General features: G+C 48.0%; 1 long non-coding RNA gene across 1 annotated transcript in view; it reads left to right on the top strand.

Annotated features, from left to right (window-relative positions):
- Positions 1-11,440, top strand: part of LOC132343642 (uncharacterized) — a 53,773-nt gene extending 42,333 nt beyond the window's left edge. Inside the window, exons 3-4 of the long non-coding RNA XR_009492572.1 lie at positions 10,269-11,075; positions 11,333-11,440. This is a non-coding gene — a long non-coding RNA (uncharacterized lncRNA). The remainder of the gene's footprint in view (positions 1-10,268; positions 11,076-11,332) is intronic.
- Positions 11,441-15,886: the final 4,446 nt, after the last annotated feature.

The following is a 15,886-nucleotide window of genomic DNA, read 5'->3' as shown; positions in this document are numbered from 1 at the left end:
AGGATCTTCATTTGTCTCTTGAAAATAGGAGTGAAATATCTGGGTTCTGCTTTGCCAACCAAGAAGATGAAAAAAAAAATCAGTCTTTCTTACAAAAGGCAATGGCTTAATGCAAAGTACATGTGGTTGGAGGGCTGGTAGTGAAAAATACTTCTCTGATTGAGGTTGGGGACCCACTAGTACCAGAGGCTACTCACTACCCGACCCAAAGGAGGAGGAAGACAACCCAAATCTTAAGCTTCCCACCTAGGGTACTGGAGATGTTTTGGCAGAAAATGAATCTGGAATTTGACTTCCACCTATCTCTGGGAGTGCTTGTGAGGTTACCCAATTTCAGCCTCACAGCCAACTCTGCACACATATGGATGTGCATTTTCACATGTGCATTAAGACGGGGACTTAGTCATGGATGAAGGCACTTTGATTGCACAACTTCCATAGGTAAATCTTAGCAATGATTGAGTTGCATAAGCATCTCTCTCACCAGATCCCTACAAATGATGCTGTTTCATCTACTGCTACCTACCATGGCTACACCCCAAATCAGTTTGCTGGTCCCTGAGACCAGCATCCCTGACCCCTTGTGAGGATAAGTAATTTGATTACTCACCAGATATTTGTCAAGTACAGATATACCAATTCCTTCAACAGGCAAGGGCTTCATATACTTTCTGATCATGAGCGTGTGTGTGTGTTCAGTTGTGTCTGACTCTCTGACACCCCATGGACTGTAGCCTCCCAGGCTTCTCAGTCCATGGGATGGACCAGGCAAGAAGACTGGAGCAGGTTGCCATTTCCTCCTCCAGGGGATCTTCCTGACCCAGGAATTGAACCCACGTCTCTTGTGTCTCCTGCATCGGCGGGCAGGTTCTTTACCACTGAGCCACTTGGGAAGCATTCTGATCATGAGGCCTCCTTTAAGTGTCAACAGTTTGTAAGGGTCACCTCCGGGACAGCAGTTATACTTTTGTTCTCGACTGAGTAAGACTAAAAAGGACAACATGTAATCAATTTACATAATCACAAAAGCACCTACCTCTCGGAACCAGCCTTTAAGGACGCTGTGCTGGGCCCACGGGGAATGATGATGCTGCCTCCCTCACTGTGCAATGCAAGTCACACAAGCCTTCGTGACTGATGGACACAGCGAGCATTTTCTAAAATTAAATATGATAAATCACCAGTCGAGTCACAGTGATGTTAACCTGACACGAACTCAGCATCTCAACTTGATTTCGGTTTGGCTCTTATTATCAGTGTTCCTAGGCAGCCTGATTGAGTTTAGATATTTATTTTTAATTTGGTTCTATAGACCCCTGTGGGATGAACATATTTCCCAAAAGGCAACAAATAATGTTAATTCCAAGGGACTTCACAATCAATAGCAAAGCGTTCTCTAAAATATGAGATGATAAAGGATACTGAAAACTTGCGTTCCTTTTTCCTGTCTCTCTGTAAAAGCTCACAGTGAGATGTGCTTCAGGCTCTTTTCTGGACTCACAAAGCCCTGGGCGGTCTGGTCTCTGTGGGTCGTTACCCTGCGTTTCCCTGTTTATTTACTCTGTTGTGCCTCTTCATTGTGGCCACACCAGTTTTCTCCTCCCCTCGTGTATACAGAGTGTCCCTCCTACCTCAGGGCCTTTCCATTTGCTCTTCACTTTACCTGGAATGCCCTTCCTTCTCCCATTTCACCCTGTTCAATCCTCTAAGAACTCAACTCAAAAGCTGGTCTCTAGGAAGATTTCTCTGATATCCCTGATGTGAAAGTGTACGTGTGTGTGTGTGTGTGTGTGTGTGTGCTTCTGTAGGCTTTGTGGATGGAAAGAGTAGGGAAAGAATAGTTTCTCCTAACACTTGTATCTCTCATTTTCTTTGCACTTTTCACAATGTCTACATTTGTTTCATAGCTGTTCTATTTTTACGTCTCTGCCACTAAACTCTAAGACCAACAAAGATGGAAATCATGTCTGTATTTGTTCACTAGTTTCTCTAATACTAGGAATGCTGCCCAGAGCATAGGAGAACCTCAGTAACATGAGACACTTCATTTGTTGAATGAATGAGTGACTATATTAAGTGTAATTATTCTCTGTATTTTAAAAATCATAATTGATAAAGGGAAAGGGAGAAAGTCACACTGAGATATCCTGGTTTAACTAAAGGCAAATAGATTAAAAAGCAGGAAAATGACTCGGGCATTTTCCAGCTATGTGATCTTGAGCAAACTATTTAATCTCTCTGAGCCTCAGTTTCTTCAACCATAAAATTGTAATAATGTCAACCTCAAAATATTGCTATAAAGACTAAATAAGTTACCTATGAAATAAAAACTGATTGATTCCCATTCCTTTTATTATCTTCTTATATTTGGCTTTGCAAAGACCAAGTGTTAAACTCAGCACCATGATATGCTCAAGGGGACCCGTTCAACTGGTCAGTGTTTAGAGACCCCCTATTGTATTCTGCTTCTCTTCACAGCTGAGGGGGAAGATTTTCAATAGAGCAGGACACAGAACAGAGTTTCCAAGGCCAAACCAGCCTTAGGAGTTAGAGGCCCATGGTGGACTACTGTCTCCAGTTAAAGACACTTTGAAGCCAGAGCCCTTTGTGTAGATAACTCTTGTGGATTTCAACAGCATGTCTCATTTACCCCTGGTTTCCCTCTTTCCAAGTTAGTGTGGCCTTTTGGGAAAAGCTTCAAAACAGCTTTGAAAACAAATTCAAAATAGCATCCAGCGATATCATTTATTTTAAGTACACAAACAGGCAAAACCAATCCAGGCTGTCGGAAACGAGGGCAGCTGTAACCTTTGGGGATGGGGGGTGGTGACTAAAAGGGAGTGTGAAGAGTGTTGGAAGGTTTTGGTATTGATCTGATACTGACTACCCAGGTGTGTTTACCTTGTGAAAACACATTGAACTTCACTCATGTGATAGACACACTCTTCTGTCTATACGTTATGTTTTATTCAGGCTCTGTGGAAACTGCTGAGACTTGGCATTGCCCTGTTCCTCTCCTATGATGGCTATGATTCAAATGCCGGGGTCTGGAGTCAGTTTGCACTTTTTCTCCCTCCCTCGTCTCCTTTCTCCTTCTTTTCTGACTGCACCCCTGCAGAAGTGCATGCGCTCACCACACATACACACAGTTCTTTCAGTCACTCATTGTCATGACCCATAGGCAGCCTGCTTCCGCAACTGATCAAGCTTGTTTCCAGCTCTCATTTGCTGAAACTCATACTATGGAAGATTTTCCTGTCCTTTGCAAAAGGAATTTATTGCGAAAACTTAAGTGACTCCGTATCTCAGACCCTTAGCAACTCCTGTCACCCTGCTGCAACTGCTGCTGCTAAGTCGCTCCAGTGGTGTCTGACTCTGTGCGACCCCATAGACGGCAGCCCACCAGGCTCCCCCGTCCCTGGGATTCTCCAGGCAAGAACACTGGAGTAGGTTGCCATTTCCTTCTCCAATGCATGAAAGTGACAAGCCAAAGTGAAGTCGCTCAGTCGTGTCCGACTATTCACGACCCCATGGACTGCAGCCTACCAGGCTCCTCCGTCCATGGGATTTTCCAGGCAAGAGTACTGGAGTGGGGTGCCGTTGCCTTCTCTGCCTGTCACCCTACCTCACTCAAACACACACACACACACTCCATTCACACACAGCACACAGCTGAACAGTTCCAAGTGTCAAGTCACTCCACTATGGACCAAATGTCTTTGTCCCCCACTAAACTCATGTGTTGAAGCCCTAACCCCTGACATGATGCTCTTCGGAGGTAGGGCTCTCAGGAGGTAATTATATTTAGATGGGATCAGTGTCCTTATAAGAGGAAAAGAGACCAGAGCTCTTTCCCTGTGACTCAAGGACAGGACAAGAAGGCAGCCGTCCACACGCCAGGCAGAGGGTCCTCACCAGAACCCAAAGATTGGCACCCTCATCTCAGGTTTCCAGCCTCCAGAACTGTGAGAAATAAATTTCTATTCCTCTAGAATCACTCTTGGTACCAAAAGATGCCCCCCCCAACTTCAATGACATTCCACTTTTCTTAGAATAAAATTCAAATCCCTGGCCGTATCCCACAGCTGAGACCTGGCCCTTGTTCCCTGGGTCATCCTCCAGCCCGGCACAGACACTGCAGCCCTCCTCCCCTGCCAGTCTCCTCGGTATTTCTCACTGGCCTCTGGGCCTTGGCCTGCTTCTTCTGCCTGGACTCGAATCTCCGTACAGACGGCCAGACCCCATCCTTCTGGGGCAACACCAAGGGCCTGCTGCTAGGCCGTGCTTCCCCATCCCTCATGGCCACGTTCACCATTCAGTGTTCGTTTTTTAACAGTGCTCACCACTATCTGGTATTTTTCTGTTTTTCAGCTTTATCGGGGTGCAATTAACAAATAGAAGTTGTATGTATTTTAGCTGTACAATGTGATGTTTTGATCTGGCTGATACTTTCTCAGTCATTGATTTGTCTGCCATATGCCTCCTTTTGCTAGAATGTGGGGGTCCATGAAGTTGGGGATCTTTCTTGTAGTATCAGCCCTCCCCACCACCTCCCCTCTGGCCTGGCAGTGTGTCTGGCACACACCAGGTACACAACTCACATTTATGGAATGAGGGAATGACTGGATAAACATCAAACCCTGTTTTATTCTTGCCTCTGCTTTTTCTCCGTAATCAAGTCCCCACCCTGTAACCTGGCTCATTGTCTGACACCCCCACGTCTGGGTCTCTGCCCTGAAGACCTACCCTGTTCTCTCAAGCCTGGTCCTTGCCTCATGCCTGGCAGGCCCACCCATCAGCCCTCCCATCGCAGCCAGTCCAGGGAGATGGCTCTCGCCCGCCCCTTGCTTCCTGTGCTTCACCCCACCCGCTCCAGCCCTGCCCCTTCCCAACGCCCACCACCTGCCTCTGCTTCCACATGCCACCTGCCTCTGGATTCCTGAACAGCCAACCCCGCCCGCCAGCCTGCACGCTCCCTGCAGCCTGGCACTATTGGGTGCGGCCAGTAGTTTGGCCAGAGGTATCCTCATCCTGCAATTCAAAGGACTTAGGACTCCAGGTCAGACCGATTCTACCTGCTGAATGTCGTTCCACCAGCTTCCTCATCTCCCATGGCCACTCCCTTTGTTGAAACCCCATCATTCCTCCAGGACTATGGCAATCACCTCCTCACCAGCCTGACTGTTCCTGTACCCACTCTTTCTCGCCTGCTCATTGGATGGCTTTCATAATTAGAAAAGCCAGCCATGAAAACATGGATGAGCATGTATTTTGTGTCATGTACGATCAGACACTAGAAACTGGACAGGATGGTACAAGAGATGGTTCTGTGCCACCAAGGGCTTCATGGTCTAGTGGGGCTGATGAACCAAGTGTACATGGAGTGTGCAAGTGAAACGTGGTAAGTGCCGAGAGGAGGGAAGTAAGCAACGCCTGCAAACAGAAGATTCAAAAATGAATAAAGTGGAGACTGGACGAGTCCAGAGACCGGAGAGGATGAGCCTTGGGCTGAGAGCCCAGCATGCTGAGCCCTGGGTCCCCCATATGCTCCCCAGTGGCTCTGAGACCCAAGCAGATTCTCTTGCCCAAAGTTGATGCTCAGTTAATTTTAATGCACGTGGAATGAGTAAGTGACTCTAGAGATGCTTAGTGCTCACTCGCTCAGTCATATCTGACTCTGCGACCCCATGAACTTTAACCTGCTGGGCTCCTTTGTCCATGGGGTTATCCCGGCAAGACTACTGGAGTGACTAACCATTTCCTTCTCCAGGGAATCTTCCCAACCCAGGGATTGAACCTGTATCCCCTGCATCTCCTACAGGCTGGCAGATTCTTTACCACTGTGCCATCAGGAAAGCCCAAGTGACTCTTAGTACAACCCACTTATTTTATATAAGAGGAAACTGAGATCCCCAGGAGTTAAAGGAGTTGTTAAAAAGTCATAGAACTGATTAGCCTTTGACCAAAGCCCACCATTTGGTGGGCTCCACCCTCCCCTGACCCCACCCTGCCAGAGCTCTTTGGCCTTTTCTTCTCTGAGCTAATACAGCCAATTTATTTTATCTTTTCTTTTAGGGTCATTTTTATATCCTCTTAAACATATTCTGTAAGAGAAGAACAGAGTAGGTAATTCTTGACATTCAAAATAAACTTTTCCCATGTTTGAAAAATTGAACATAACAACACCATGGTTTACTTAGCATGATGCTGGTGTGTTTGATTATAAATATGAAATAATTAGAACTGCATATGATGTCAGCTTGCTGGAAAGAACGCACACACATTGATGCTCTCCTTTTGCCGTATATCCTCTTGGCAGGGTGTCATGAACTAAAGTACAGCATTTCTCCAGAAGAATTCTATATCTCTAAAATACTACATAATCTGCATCTTGTACGCTTTCAGAGAACACAAATTGGTTATGTGGTGTTTATTTTTATTGTGGTAAAATATACATAAAAAGAAAATGTACCATTTAATCTATTTTAAAATGTACAATTCAGAGGCACTTAAATACGTTGACAAGACAGTGGTGTACAACCATCACCACCACCCATCTCCAGAACTTTTTCATTTTCTCCAGATAGAGGCTCTGTATCCATTAGACAGTAACTCTCCATCTCCCCTCTCCTCATTCCTGGCTACCACCATTCTGCTTCCTGTCTCTATCAGTCTTAACTTCTCTAGGGACTTCCTAGAATATTTGTCCTTCGTGTATGGCTTATGTCCTCAAGGTTCAACCATGTTGTAGCACATGTGAGAATGTCCTTCCTTTTTAAAGCTTGAATAATATTCCATTGTGTGTACAGAGCACATTTTGTTTATCCATACATCTGTGGATGGACTCTTGGGTTGCTTCCACCTTTGGGCTATTGTGAATAAGGCTTTGACTATTGAAGTCCAAGTATCTGTTTGAGTCTGTGCTTTCAGTTCATTTGGGTGTACACCCAGAAGTGGAAACTGCTGGCCAAATGGTAATTCCAAGTTTAACTTCCCGAGGAAACCCCACACTACTTTCCACACCAGCTGTACCATTTCACATTCCCACCAAGACTCAAAGGTTCTACTTTCTCCATATCCTCACCAACACTTGGCATATTCCATTCTGTTTTGGATTTTTTTTTTTTGGCTTTTTGTTTTTAATAAATATCATCTTAACGGATGCAAAGTGGTATCTGTCTCACTACCAGGTTCTGATTGCCTCCGTGTGTGTGTGACTTGCTAAAGATGGAAAGAGAGTAGCTTCCTCTCTTGGGGCCGGAAAAGACCTCTGTCATTAGATTCCGAGCCCCATGCTCTCAGTAAGGCCAGGACAGCAGTCCCCAGAGAAAGAACATAGCTCTTGATCGCAGCCCAAAGGCTGTGAGCAAGTTCACAAGCCTGTTAGGCTGAGGCGCTGGCATCTTTCCATATCTTTTCAAACTCATTTCCTAAAGATTCTTCAGAAACTTGGAGGGAGAGGGAGTGGGATGGAGGGAGAGGGAGTGGGGTGTGTAGGGCAGAGGAGACAGAAGGAGCAAGATCATACATCAGAGCCTGGTGTGGCCCAGCAGAGGGACACACAGGCCTACGAGAGTCTTTACTAGGACACAGGACTGGGTCCTCTCACTGAGCTGCTGGAGCTAATTGTAGGCAGGCAGGGTCCAATTCGAACTCCAAGATAGAATCAAATACTAACAGGGGAGAAATCAAGAATCCGGGTAAGGTTACCAGAGAGGTCAAAACCTCAGCGATTAGGATCTGGATTAAAGTAGAGGCAAAATAACAGGAAACAAGGTCAAAAAACCAGAAGGTCCAATTTGAGCTTCTAAATTGGGATCAGTTACACAGGAAATTAGAGGCAGGAAAAAAAAAATGAGGAGGTAGTAGGGTTCAAGGTCACTGACAAAGACCTGTTAAGCACAGAGAAGCAGATTTCCAACATGGCTTTGAGGTCCCCCAACTCCCTGGCTGTGCCTGGTGGCGTGTCTTTTTCCACCCAGTTGACAGCTATTCTCACGAGCTCATCTTCCATCCCTGTGCTCAGCAGCTCAGTCTTGCCTGACTCTTTGCGACCCCATGGATCATAGCCTGCCTGGCTCCTCTCTCCATGGGGTTTCCTGGGCAATAATATTGCAGCAGGTTGCCATTTCCTACTGCAGGGGGTCTTCCTCACCCAGGGATCGAACTCATGCCTTTTGTGTCTACCTGCATGGGTCAGTTGGTTCTTTACCACTGTGCCACCTGCGAAGCCCCTACTCTCGCTAGAGGGAGATAACACCCTTGCGGTTATTCCAAAAAGCTATTAAACAAACCATTACATATATTTCTCATTTCTTCAGTGGAGTGAAGAGAGCACACACGGAAGAGTTCTCACCCTGGTCAAATTGGGTCTGCCCCCACCACCAAACATACTGGAGAAAGATGCTAAACCTGGTTAGGGCAGGTGAAGGGTCCTAGAGAAAAGCCAGCAGAGAATCTGGAGACTTGGCTGGTAGGTGGGATTCTGAGATGCCCATCATCTGACATGCATATATAAACCTCTCCCCTTGAGTAGGGGTGGGGCCAGGGAACATGATGGGCTATCACCCTAATATAAAAAGGGGGATGTCCGGGGTGGGCTTGACCTAATCAGAGGAGCCTTTAGAAGAAGAGGAAGCATCAGAGAGATCTTCTTGCCATGGGCTGGAGGTGAGCACCGTGTTTTGAACTGCGCTGGGAGTGGGGGGCACACAGGCGGGCACCACAGGCAGTGCCTGGGCACTGACAGCCAACAAGACAGGAGCCTCAGTGTTACATCCCAAGGGAGTGAATGCTGCCAACAGCCCAGACAAGCTTGGAGGACCACCCAAGCCTCAGATGAGATCACAGTCCTGGCTGACACCTTGCTTTTCACCTGGACCAGAGGACCCAGCTAACCCATGCCTGGGCTTCTGACCCTGAGAAACCATGGTCAGAATTTTCAGCAGTAAAACCTGAATGCACCTTGCCACTGGATGGAGGACATAAGCAGTAGGTGTAACCAGGACCTTGAGTGTCTTTGATTCGCTCCTCGTAATGCACGACAGCTGATCAGTACTCACTTCACAGCCTCACAGCGTCACGTGAGGCCACAGAGAACATCATTTCCAGCCCTCAGAGAGGCTTAGATGACTTGCTCAAGGCCACTCTGCAAGTTAGTGGCAACTGCAGTGGTCAGACTTCAACATGCCCTTACCTGGAAAGATCTGCTGCCAAATGGGTCAAGAAGGTCAAGAATGCAGAGTATTAGAAACTGCAAGAGTCTTCAACATCATCCGGGTGAAGCCCCCTGCCTTCGAGACAGGAGGAAACTGAGGCCTGGAGAGAATAGGGGATTGCAACATTCTTTCCAGTTCAGGAAGCTGTGACAAAGCACAGGTTCTTCCACCTAACAAATAATGGCACGTGTGCCACTGCCCTTCCAGACAGAAATCCATGGCGTGTGCCAACAACTGATCCCCAAATTAATAAACAGCAAATAAGATGCAAAAGAGACACTCCAACTCCTCTGAGAGCCAAGTTGCTCCAGCTCATACACAGGACATGGTCACTAAATGCCCAGGGCTTTATCCTTTCCAGGAAGCCTCAACTGCATTGAAAGAGAAAGTGGGGAGAAACAGGGACAGGCTTGTTAGGCTTTTTAATTTTTTTTAGAAGCTTAGAAACGAAAGTATTGCTGCTCTGCCAGTCAAGGGCCTTTTGTGGAGGTTGATGTGCGTCAGTCAGATTTGGGTGCATGTGTGTGTGTGCGTGTGTGTGCGTGTGTGTGTGTAACCGAATCGCCCGTCACAGCCTCATTTTCCACGAGGCAAGTCTCCTCTAACTGATAACACTCTAAATAACAGGTGAGTGACTCCTGGCTGGAAGGAGATTGTCTGACCTCATTGTTTGCCTTTTCCCCCACTCTTTGTTCTTCACAAATAAAGGTTTTTTAATAAACTGAAAGGTCCTCCGCTCTTGCCTGATGATAAAATGAAAGGAACCAGTGAGGTATGGTACAACGTGGCAGCAAAAAAGGAGAAGCTCATCAGAAAATAACAAAGGTGCAAGTTAAAGATAAGGCAGCTGTCAGAGATTAATCCTGCCCGCCTGATTGTTTTCTTTAATACCAAAGCCTGCAATAGCAAGCGATAAGTTTGCTGAGTAATTTGGTTTTTGGTGAGGAAATAAAATTCAGGTAGGCCCCATAATTGATTTCCCTTTCTTTAGTTTTCTAAACATTAAACAACAACAACGAGCCTGACTTGGCTACACTTTCTTTCTTCCAGCTGTACTGCCAACGCCGTCCTCAGGATCAGGCCCACCTTCTTCATCCCGAAAGCTTCCACAAAGAGGGTAGGAGTGAGCGGGAGACGTTCCCTTTGCCCAGAGACACAAGGTACCATTTACATGAATCCTCACACTCAGTGTCCATCAGGGTCTGAACTGTGCCATTCCTCCCAGAAAAGATGCTGGAGTCCTTACCCTCAGAATGTGACCTTATTTGGAAAGAGCATCTTTGCAGAGGTTATCAAGGTAAAATGAGGTCGTTGGGGGTGCACTCTAATCCAATCTGCCTGCTATCTTTATAAAAAGGGAATGTTAGACCCAGACACAGGTCCAAGGGGAGAATGCCACCTGGAGATGAAGGCGTGGATCTGTGTGCTGCATCCAGATGCCAGGAAACTCCATGGTAATGGACAAACTGCAGCAGCCAGGAGAGAGGCAGAGGGCAGCTCCTCCCTCAGGCTCCAGAAAGACTCAACCCTGCCAACAGCTTGATCTCAGACTTCTGGTCTCCAGGACTGTGAGAGAACACGTTTCCGTTGTTTAAGCCACCCATCAGTGTGCTTTGTTAGGACAGTCCTAGCAAACGAACCCAGCATCTACGTCCAACACACCCAGGGATCAAGGAACCCTCACTTCTACCCCGAATGTCTCCTTAATCCAATTCCCCTCAATGTCTTCACATCCCCACCTCCCCCACCGCCCCCGCCCGGCTCCCCGCGGTTTCTCATCCCTTTAGGTGAAACTGTAAAGAAGGCAAAGGAGGGAAAGAGAACCCTGAAGGCCCAGCGCTATCCCCGCTTCTGAGGGTATGAGAGGCTCGGAGCCCTCCCACCTAGCACCCCGAGGCATTTATGGGTACCGGGTGCCTAGACCAGGGCCCTTGCACACATGCAGCCGCTTCCCCTCTGTGGTCCCTGGTTGGTGCCAGCGCAGAGCAGCCACCCAGGGCCCATCCTCGAGAGGGACCAGGGGAGGGGAATGCTGCTTGGAAGCCCCGAACAATCAGGCAGGATGCTGTATCTCCAGGTCCTCAGCTCCGGGATTTGCATTTGCGCACTTTCAGATCCGTGATCTTCCAACTTGAACGTGCGTAGGAGTGACTCGCCTGGGGATCCTGTTGAAATGCTCTGACTCAGTTAAGTATGGGGTGGGACCCGCTCAAAGCTGCTTTACCAACAAGCTCCTGGGTGATTCCCACGCTGCTGGCGCGTGGACCACGCCTGGGGTGCAGGGTTTGGACCCTCACAAGGTGGAGGTGTGGGAAGGGGGCTTAGAACAGGGGTGGTCCTTCTTGGTGGCCCGGAAGCAAAGCTTTCAGTGGCTACAAACCTCCGCAGATTCCAATGTCTCTGGGCTGGAAAAACCTTCAGTAGGGTCAGAGGGGGAAACACAAAAGGAAGCATCCGAGGGGGTGCATCTGGGGGAGGGGGACCCCCAACGAGAAATGTGATGCGTTCCCGTGCTCCCAGACGCACGCTCACAGGCGGCGCCGCCGCAGCAGTCTTCTTTATTGTGATAAAATGAACAGCCCCCTGGTCGCTCGTCCTGCAGCTAATTTCTCATCTTATCTATTATGTGAATGAGATGGGAAAACAGTTTCCTGTTTCTCACAGATATCACTGACAGGAGAGATACTGAGCGAATTCCCTGGAAAAGCCTGCAGTCCCATCCCTCCGCGGGCGCGTTCGGTTCACGAGGAGGAATCCATGTGCCGTCGGGGCTAGCTCTCAGACGGAGAAACCCGTCATCGCAGACGCTCCTCGCCTCCCCCGTGTGAATATCACCTTGGAAAAGGGCTGAGGGGCCCCCAGGTCTTTTTCAGTTGTATTTCATAGCAGATATTCCCTGAGGCCCAAATGACAGGCCTGGAAGTGGCTGTGTGCTGGGCCAAGGATTTCCGTCAGGCCGCAGCCATCTCCTGTTCCTCCCACCTGCCTTTCCACCCTCGCAGGGAGCCCCCACACCCTGTCCCCAAGACCCGCCGATCACAGATCTTCCCCCTCAGATGAAGGACAACCCTGTCCCAGTATGACTGTCTTGTCAGCCACTCAGTCACGTCCGACTCTGCGACTCTATGGCCTGTAGCCTTGCCAGGCTCCTCTGCCCATGAAATTGTCCAGGCAGGAATACTGGAGTGAGTAGCCATTCCCTTCTCCAGGGGATCAGGGATGGAACCAGGGTCTCCTGCACTGCAGGCAGATGCATTGTAGGCAGATTCTTGACCGTCTGAACCACCAGGGAAGCCTGCAATGGAAGAATCTGCCTGCAATGCAGAAGACCTGGGTTCAATCCCTGGGTCAGGAAGATCTCCTGGAGAAGGGAATGGCTACCCACTCCAGAATTCTGGCCTGGAGAATCCCATGGACAGAGGAACGTAGCTGGCTACAGCCCGTGAGGTTGTGAAAAGTCAGACAGGACTGAGCCACTAACACTTTCACTTTCAAGCTTCTTGGGGAATCACAAATTTTCATGCACATTTGGCTCAATTCTTATTATCAGCGAAGAACCCGAGGCTCAGAGTGGTAGACAGATTTGGCCAATGTCACCCAGCAGGGATATAGCGGAGCCTTTTTGGTCCATGCTGTGGTCAAGGTATGGCAGAAGGGAGATCTTAGACAGCAGTGTTAGTGGAGCAGAGCCCATGAGATACCCAGAAAACCCTCCTAACTCAGGTTGTTCCAGGTTTTGACCTGGAAACACAACACATCTGAGAACAAGTTCTGACTGGGAGAGACAGCAGGCCCCACACAGGAGGGACCCAACTTGGGCTGCTCATTATAGTCATTTGAGGGTTGTTTTTTTTTTAATGCTAATGACTGGGCCACACCTCTGACAACTTGAATCCCAATCTGTCAGGCCTTTCAGTCCCTGTGAGCTTGTTAGAAATTCAGACTCTCAGCCAGGCCCCCACCACCCCCACCCTGCCATCCAATGGCGTCAGAATCTGGATGATTCCTGTGCCTGCCAAGACTTAAGAAGCAGGCTTGGGCTACATGTTGGAGCCACCTGATGCACAGGCCACAGTCCAGGCTAAAGCAGTTATAGTCTCTGAGGGTCAAGGCCTGCCATGAGTGGTTTTTTAGAGAGGCGAGGACCTCAGAGAGGACTGCAGGGCACAAACTGTAAGTTCAAGGGCCTCAAAGACATGTTCATTTGTATTCCAATTTGCAGAGGCCCAGGTGTCTTCATGGGAAATAGATGGGGAAACAGTGTCAAACTTTATTTTTGGGGGCTCCAAAATCACTGCAGATGGTGACTGCAGCCATGAAACTAAAAGACGCTTACTCCTTGGAAGGAAAGTTATGACCAACCTAGATAGCATATTCAAAAGCAGAGACATTACTTTGCCAACAAAGGTCCATCTAGTCAAGGCTATGGTTTTTCCGGTGGTCATGTATGGATGTGAGAGTTGGACTGTGAAGAAAGCTGAGCCCCAAAGAATTGAAGCTTTTGAACTGTGGTGTTGGAGAAGACTCTTGAGAGTCCCCTGGACTGCAAGGAGATCCAATCAGTCCATTCTGAAGGAGATCAGCCCTGGGATTTCTTTGGAAGGAATGATGCTGAAGCTGAAACTCCAGTACTTTGGCCACCTCATGCGAAGAGTTGACTCATTGGAAAAGACTCTGATGCTGGGAGGGATTGGGGGCAGGAGGAGAAGGGGACAACAGAGGATGAGATGGCTGGATGGCATCACTGACTCGATGGATGTGAGTCTGAGTGAACTCCGGGAGTTGGTGATGGACAGGGAGGCCTGGTGTGCTGCGATTCATGAGGTCACAAAGAGTCGGACATGACTGAACGACTGAACTGAACTGAGGTGTCTTCAGGAAAAGGAAATGTAGGTGAGGAAGTGGAGCCCAGAGAGATGGTCCAGCTCAGCTCAACTTTGTGTTGTTGTTCAGTCCTCAGTCGTGTCCGACTCCTTGTGACCCCGTGGACTGCAGCACACCAGGCTCCTCTGTCCTCCACTGTCTCCCGGAGTTTGCTCAAACTCATGTCCATTGAATCAGTGATGCCATCCAATCATCTCATCCTTTGGCAACTTTATGACCTGGAGCCAGTCACAGCAGACTCTTGTGATCTCGACCGGAAGGGTGATGATTCTGGGTTCACTTTGACACAGGGCAAGAACGGCAAGATGGCTCTTAAATTCTCCATGCACCACCCTGGGTATGTAAGGGAGGGGAGGGAGGGAGGCAGGATGGAATAGCTGCTAGAGTCAAAACTAGCTCTGCGGCAGCTCTGTGGCCTTGGGCAAATTATTTAACCTCCATGCCTCAGTTTGATCATCTGTAAAATGGAGAAGATAGCAATTCATTCATGGAGCCATTGTGACCTGTCAGGAGCTAAATAAGGCTGTTGACAGTTTGGGGTACTCATGTGCAAAAACAGTAGCTGTCATTAGTGGTAATTCAATTTCAGCTCCACGGTCATTTTGAGGAAGATTTTTATAAGTGAAAGTGAAGTCGCTCAGTCATGTCCGACTCTGAGACCCCATGGACTATAGCCTACCAAGCTCCTCAGTCCATGGAATTTTCCAGGCAAGAATACTGGAGTGGGTTGCCATTCAGCTGGTAAAGAATCCACCTGCAATGCGGGAGACCTGGGTTCGATCCGTCAGTTGGGAACATCCCCTGGAGAAGGGAAAAGTAATCCACTGCAGTATTCTGGTCTAGAGAATTCCATGGACTGAACCCTATGGTGTTGGAATGAGTCGGACACGACTGAGCGGCTTTCACCTCACTTTTCAAGAAACATTAACTATAACAAAACTGTTTTTAAGTTAAAGACAGATCAAATGTGAACAATAATCCTCTCCTTACAGAATGAAAAACTAACATTGTGGTTTATAAATAACTCCCCTAGCTATAAAAGACTACTATCTCTGTCTCCTCCAGGCAAGCCTAGTTAAATTCACTGCTGTGGTTTCCTACAAATGCAAAAAGAAGCACAATGACAAAGAATATACAAGAACACATGGGGAGGCATGGAAATCAAAAAGACGTCAACTGATAGGGAAAAGGGAGCAAGGAACTAGGTTAAAATTATGCGGAAGACCCTCTAGATAAATAGCAGAGTGAAAAGGCAGCTAATTGAAGAATGAGGGAGTTTTCTTAACCAGTGCTAGCTGAGTAAAAATATAATTAGCTTTGATTCATGAAGATTGCTACAATATGACTCATTTACCAAAACAGTTACTAGCAGAATTACATTTGTTACTGTGAGAAGACCACGTGGGAGCGAGGGCTGTAGTAAATACCAAGTAATGTTTCTACTTTCAGCAGTGGCACCTTGGAAAAGAGTTCTGTTTCCTCAGAAGCGGTTTTCTGTGATGCTGCCGCTCTGAGTGGCGCCTTTGGCGACCAGCAGGAATGCAGAGACCTTGTACAGAGACAGGAGATGCCAGAATCACTGCTCCCAACCAGGGCCTTGGAAAGGTCTCACTTTCCCAGCCTGCATTCAGCATGTCTGGGTCTCAGACTCATTTCCACCAAGCGACGTCTCAGCTCCTGCAACAGCCATGCCCTTGGCTTTCATGCCTTTGGTGCTGAGGTCTCTCTCCTTGGAGATTCCACGCAAACCTCAAAATCAGAAGACCTTCCTTCTGGTTGATTGG

Source organism: Bos taurus, chromosome 23 (assembly GCF_002263795.3).
Source record: "Bos taurus isolate L1 Dominette 01449 registration number 42190680 breed Hereford chromosome 23, ARS-UCD2.0, whole genome shotgun sequence".
NCBI classification, from domain to species: Eukaryota; Metazoa; Chordata; class Mammalia; order Artiodactyla; family Bovidae; genus Bos; species Bos taurus.
The sequence above is the reverse complement of the archived record's forward strand: the minus strand, read 5'-3'. Positions and strand labels throughout refer to the sequence as shown.